The sequence below is a fragment of the Oryzias latipes genome, chromosome 13 (genome assembly GCF_002234675.1).
Source record: "Oryzias latipes chromosome 13, ASM223467v1".
Taxonomy (NCBI): domain Eukaryota; kingdom Metazoa; phylum Chordata; class Actinopteri; order Beloniformes; family Adrianichthyidae; genus Oryzias; species Oryzias latipes.
In genome coordinates, this window is record NC_019871.2 from 23943073 (window position 1) to 23950212 (window position 7140).

The window sequence follows — 7140 nt, forward strand, 5'->3', positions numbered from 1 at the left end:
ATAGCAGTTCAAAGTAAACGCACGAGGTTCTATCTCATTTCCATTTTCATTGTGACGCACGCATATATATATAACTTATCCGACTTAAATGGATTACTTCAATTGGCAACAAGTAATTGAGTTAAATTTATTCAACCTAATCTATTACGTCTATCCAACTCAATAACTGTTTTTACAACTCAAATTTCGATATTTATCTAACTAAATGTCATATTACTCCAATTTAATTAAATGTTTTTTCATCTTAATTTATTGTAGTTCTTGAACTCTCATATGTCTAAGTTTAAGGCCGCAGATTGTGTCTTTTTTTGTAACATTTAAAGGAATGATTCATTGTGGATTTGCAATATGAAAATTGTACTTATTTATCATGACTCTGACTTTAACTTCAGTGTTTGTGTTATCAAACAGCACCAGTGGTGCTAAATAAACTCATCATCCTCTTCCTCCCTCTCACCTATGGTGCAGAAAGAATTAAAAATAGTAGGATACAATAACTTGGCAAAACACAGTAAAACAGCAAAACAACTAAACACATTTGGTCAAAAACCCACACTTAAACCCCAATCCGTCCAGACAGGCAAAGGGAATGGTATCCCACAATTCCTTGTGCTGCTAATCTAACCGCAGCAACAAGGTTACACCTACTTAATTGAATGAATTTGAAATAAAGTAAAATAACTGTCTGACAACTATGTGTTATTTTTAAGTTGACTTAACTAAAAAAATGATTTACCGTAACTTAACTGAAGCAAATGATTAAGTTAGATCAATGTAAAAAAGTTTTACACCACAACATCCATATGTGGTCTTATCACCCTCTCAGGGTGGAAAAAGTATTATCTGAGCTTCTTCATCTACTAAATCATCTTCAAATGGACCCGCCATGCTGCTTCACCTCTCTGAAAACCAACTAACCATCAACTAAACCTGTTCCAGACCAGATTATGTTAAGAGCATTAGTTGCTATGGCAACTTGACATATACCCTGAAACATACCTCCATTTTTGGAACCGAAAGCTGAGATTATCCGCTTCCTTAGCCTCAAACTTACCGTGGTAACTAGCATAACCTACTTTCTGGAATACCCCCCAGGACGCCATGAAGCAAGGTCAAAATTAGAGTCGAAGCTGTCAAAGTAGAACAAGCAGAGACAACAGCCATACCAGAGGATCATAGTTGACTGAAAACCAACTTCAGATAATGCTGTAATTTCAGAATAGCATACCCCTATAGAAGGAAACATATAAGTTGGTAAGAACGATTACCTTTGACATCGTCCCCTTTTTCTCCCCAGTAAATAGCATGAATATGTGAATAGAATCATCATTAATTAACCCTTAGTTCACTACAATCTCAAGCCCATTGTATAATTAGCAATTTCTGCCCACACTGTCAGAAAAAAGGGTACGGTTGGGGTACATTTGTGAACACTTAGGGTACAAATGGTGAATTTGTACCCTAAGTGAGTCATAATTACACCTTAGGGTACTCATATGTACCATTTAAGGATAAAAAAGGTACAAATATGTTTCCAACCATCAGAGGGCCCATATTTGGACCCTTTATTCCACAAACAAAGGTACAATCACTTGTGTGACAAAAGTAATAATTCAAAGTGAATGAAACGTCACCCAAAATCATTTAATACGTTGTTGGTTATTTGGAAAAGATGCACAAAATAACCAAATATATTTAAGAGACCACACATCTTTTATGACTAGTTCTGAACAGTACACAAGCACATTATATTTTATTGATTGTGCAGAGCATCAAGATAATAACTTTTAAACATGTATTAGTGTGAGCCTGTTTTTTTTTTACTTATAAGAGCTGTTTTAAGTTTTGCCTTTAATTTAGAGCAAAAGCACAATGTAGACAAAATTATTTGATGTTTTTAACCTTATATGGTGTACTTTAACTTGGCCTAAATTCAATTTAAATTTCTAGTCTTTGAGCTGTTAATTTAAGTTATTTTTTTTCTAATCATACATTCTCATAAAAAAGTAAATTTCTCTGTTACTACGATACATTATGTGTACATATTAGTACCTTTTAGCTTTTGTACATACACAGGAAAAATGAGAGAGTAATTTTTTCGGAGTTACCATCAGTAATTTTTATTTAAGTAGGTGTAAAAACGTAGAGGGAAATATGTTGGAGTAAACCAGCGAGACCACGCCCACTCTACTTTCTTAAGTTTCGTTTCTTCCGCCATTTTGTTATCCCGCAGCGGCCGGAGGAAGATAGAGGCTGTGACTGAGGTAAGTCTGCTAATTGCTCTAAAATAAGTTGGAAACTTGTTTTAAGCGGGTTCGGTTATTTTATCTGTAAGGAATAACTTTTGTGTAGTGGAATGCTGCTATTCCACCGTGTATGTGCCTGTGAGGAGATTGCAAACTACGAGCAGGAGTTTGCTAACGGTTAGCCTCAGCCGTTTGAAGTTCAGCTAAATGCAGCCATTAAATAAATTAAGCTGTTGTTTTTATTGGTGTTGTACCGCATTCCGTTAAATACATTGAAATATATACATTTTATCACTAGATAATTCTGTCGCCGTTTTACCGATGTACGCTGGCGTTGATGCACCGGTTGTTGTTGCCTACCCCCCCCCCCCTCCTTTTTTTTCTGTCTTAGTAAGGAAGCCAGCTACTTTTGAAACGACCAGCTCCATAATTCCTACTGATATTTATCAGGTCCGTCGAATTCAATGCGTTAATCATTTTAATCTGTAATGTGTAGGAGTCCAATAACGTTTTTTTTTTTACACCGCAGTATGGCGGTCCTTCCCATTTATGTCAGCCTGCCTTAGCTGCTGTGCGCGCGCAGCCACCATTTCTCGAATGCAAGACAGTGACAGAGACTATTTAGGTTGTCATGATCGCTCATTGTTGGTCAAGCAAAGTTTACACTGTGTTGTTGATTTTGATCATTCTCCTGCAGATTATTTTTTTTAAATGGAGCTCCGTGATTCCACATACTCGTCACGATTTCCCATACCAAAAACTCATCTATAAACCAGGAAAAAATTATTTTTTTAAATGAAATTCCAAGAAATAAATCTGTAGGTCCTTAGAAGCCAGTGCATTGTCGTCAGTGTTTTTTTTTTTTTAGCAGTTCTGCAAATTCTGCAACATTGCTGTGGCAGCTAGTGTGAACTGTATATTTGCCATTACTATTTTAAAATGTATTAATTTATTTGGAACAGGGCTTAGATCTGAATAAATGCTTTGTTGGTACCTTTTGGTGTTTTAATGTTTTTTTTTTTTTTTTTGTAATATATTTTTTTTCCCACCAGGAAAGATGCAAGCTGTGCGTGAACATGTCGAACGCCAAAAAAAAAAAATGTTTTGAAGTTCAGCTGACCTTCAAATCCTTTTGGGAATGTGGTGAGTGGAAACATCACAATTTCCAGCATTTTTCTTTACAGGAATCAGTCAACTTTGTGGATAAACTGTCAGCTGTGATGCAAACAGATTTTTTTAATTGCTTTTTAATTTAAAGATAATTTCTGTGCTGTATTCTAAACATAATTTTGCTGTGTTCACAGCTGCCAAAAAGTTGAACATCCCAACCTTGGACTTGAAAGTGTTTGATGACTCAAAGACAGAAGTTGATGAGGTTTTTGATCTCCTGTTGAAAAACCCAAACTTTGGTGTGTTGGAAATTTGTCTGGCCGAATATACAAATCCAGAAGGTGAAGTTTTTCTTTTAAATTGTAATTTATCTATTCTGTTTTGAATGGTTTGGGTAAATTCCCCTTTGATGTCTGAATTTATTTCCAAGGGAAATAATCTGTGTTTTTGCTTTCAAGTACATGCTAAATTAAGAACATTTTTGAGCTGAAGAGTTTTGATTGTATATTTGCATCAATAGGAGTCTGAGGGTTAATGATTTATTTGACAGGATAGTGTGGGGAACAAAACACGGGCAAATAAGTATGAGTTTTTTATCCTATTGCTGTCTTAGACAAGATAATAAATCTGCTAAACTGTTAAGTCGCTCAGTATTTAAAAATCTTTGTTTTTACTTTTTTTTGTTTTTGCTATCATACTAATTTAAATATTACAGTAACTGAAAGCTTTAATACTTTGACAGATCAGCCGAGTTGTCCTGCAAGGAGCTGCAATACCAGTTCAAGTGGAGATACTGAAGTGGACTCAGATGACACAATAATATTACAACACAGTCCTACAACAAGACGAAGAGTTGAAGACACCTCTCTTGCCAAAGTAAGTAAATAATCTTTTCACAAAGTCATTTCAAGCATTCAAAGTCAGGCTGTCTTTCCAATTCAGTTTAGTTGTCAAACAGTGCAGTAAGGCAGATCATCCAAACTACCGTAAATTCCGAGTTATAAAGCGCACCCGATTACAAGCCGCACCCACCTATTTTAACATGCTTAAAAATTTTTGTACATACACAAGCCGCATCAGTATACAAGCCGCTGCCTCGACAAAGCGCGTCCTGACTACCAGAGTGTGCATGGCTCATTACCACACTGTGGGCAGGTACTGGCCTTGTCTCAAGCTCACTTATCTAATTACACCCACATCTGAAACAGCATGGACCTCTATTCTGTTCACAAGTTCCTCAGTTATGGTTTTTTTTATTTGATTTATTTTTTATTTTTTTTAACTTATTGACAAACTATGTATCATACATAAAATTACAAACAGTAACCATATAATCAACATTACATCCCTCAGTTATGATGAGGAAATTTACATCCGCGATCCCCCATTTCCCATGAGTCTTAGGAGCTAAAGGCGGGGCCAACGCCCGGCTCGCCACACTGTTGTTCGTGTTTAAGAATGAGCAAGGAGCAGCAGTGCATGGAGGGGTGAAAAGGAACAGCTCTCCTTCCACTTGTGTCGCGGCAGCATTATGGTACTAACGGGGCTGGTTAAAAAACATCAGTAAAATTACGCGCGCCTCAGCGCTGCGCGTTCGTCAGAAGCTTCCTTTCACAACAAACACTTGTTGCTCTCCGGACGCCTCTGCGCTCCGCGCTCGCCAAGCGGGCTCCTTGTCTCCCCTTCCTATCCGAAAGCTCACACGGTGGCTGTGAGCTTTTCAATGCAAAATTCCGCTCAGTCAGAAACCGTAAAAACGACCAAATGGATTTGTGTTTCCAGTCGTGTCCCGACAAAATAAAGGCTGATGTTATTCACACATATTTACGTGCAGCCAGCCGAGTCACTATGACTCAGAGGTAAATACACTTCTGAGCATGCGCTGTTCTCTCCGTCACGCAGCTGACCGGCATTTCCATTTACTGATGGGATTTTTTCACGCTGCTTTTAACGATTGCTTTTAACTTGAAAGCTTTATCATATTGTAGCGGCGATCAAGTGCACGTTGGGTCTAATGGCACCAAAGGATTCTGGGATGCGGCCGGGCATGCGTGTTTCTTTTTGTTGAACCATGACTGAAGTGTCTAAGACCTGAAGTGACCTCCATGCTGTTTGGCTGCTCAGAGGTGTGTTAAAAAAAAATGACTTGTGCTTGGTGGTGGATGGCGCATACAAAACCATTCACCGAGCCCCAATGTACGTACATGGCGACCGCCAATCAAATCCATAAATTAGCCGCGTCACAGAATAAGCCGCAGGGCTGGGAGCGCAGGAAAAAAGTAGCGGCTTGTAGTCCGGAAATTACGGTAGTTTAAAGTTTTCTAGGGAAACAGCAGATTGCACCGAGTAAGTCACAACACATTGGAATACTGTCCTCATCATACAAGCATATAATTCTTCTGTATTTCCTTCAACAAAGCTCTGCATAATTAACAAGATATTGACTTTACGGGCGACAGTGGCTCAGGTGGTTGAGCGGGTCGTTCAATGACCGAAGGGCTGGCGGTTCGATCCCCGCTCCCACCAGCCAAAAAATGTTTTCAATATAATTGGAAACATTTCAATTTCAAAACATTTCAATATAATTGAAAACATTTCAATTTTTTCAATTATATTGAAAAAATGTTTTCAATATAATTGAAAATATTTTTAATAATATAATAATAATAATATAATTATTATTATACAAAGACAGACATTGATTATGCAGTTTTTGAGGGGGAAAAATGTTTTCTGGGACATGGTTTCTGCAGTTCAATTGGAATTCACCTTCAAGTTCTTGACAGGACTGTTTTGCAGAGTTAACCGGCCTTAACTTCCCATCATGCCATTGTTTACGCTCCCGTTACCTTACAGTCCCTCACAACCCCCAAGCAACAGAATTGGTGTGCAATATTGGAGCTATCCAGCCTTCTAGATGTGAGCCAGATGCCAACTCAGACGAGGAAAATGACGACATGTGGAGCAGGGAGCTTGTGGCCTGCCAAATGTAGCTTGTACGTAACAACTACAGGGTTTCTCAAATTACATCTTTTCATCTGCTCCTGATTCATCCCAATTTGAGAAAATAAATATTCAGAAACACAGTTTTATTCTTAAATCTTATAACAATATGTCATCATAAAAATGCTACATTTTAAAAAATAACTTTCATTGGAGTGGGTCCCCCATTTTTAACATGTCGCAGTATTTTTCTCATGATGGGCACGTTTAAAAGAACACGTTTAAAACTGCACATCTGAGTATTCACTCAAATTGGGATGAATCAGGAACAGACAAAATAAATGCAGTTTGAGGAAGCTCTCTATTGTGACGCACCACATGAAGGTGTCAAGAGTCCCTCTGCTCTGCTCTATTCTGATGCGTCCACTTGCAGACAAACAGATCCAGTAACATCTTCATCATACTTGTCTGAGCTTGATCTAAACTATGGCCGGAAAGCTTCAATATTGCTCACCATTTTGGTTTCACCACTAATGTTAGTTTTAGGTTGGAAGGACTGTAAGCTAGCGGGAGAAGGCGTAAACAAAGGGATGATCGGACATCAGCAGAGGGTAACTACTGTGTCAATAGCCCCGCCTACAACTCAGAAGTTAATTTCTGATCAACTCCAAACCACTCTGCACAAACTGTCTTTAAACATCATCTCAAAGTGCTTTAACCCCAGTATCAGTGCTTGCAGTTGTATTTTCTTATTATTAATATGGACTTTTAAATTTGATCCAATAGGTGGTTGCTGTCATTGGTGAGGATGCATCATCCGTTGAAGGTCATGTGAATGTCC

General features: G+C 38.0%; 1 long non-coding RNA gene across 1 annotated transcript; it reads left to right on the plus strand.

Annotated features, from left to right (window-relative positions):
- The first annotated feature begins 2228 nt into the window (after positions 1 to 2228).
- On the plus strand, positions 2229 to 3337 carry LOC111948452. Its single transcript, XR_002874467.1, has 3 exons — positions 2229 to 2264; positions 2638 to 2696; positions 3299 to 3337. It is a non-coding gene; the product is annotated as an uncharacterized LOC111948452 (long non-coding RNA).
- The last annotated feature ends 3803 nt before the right edge of the window (positions 3338 to 7140 follow it).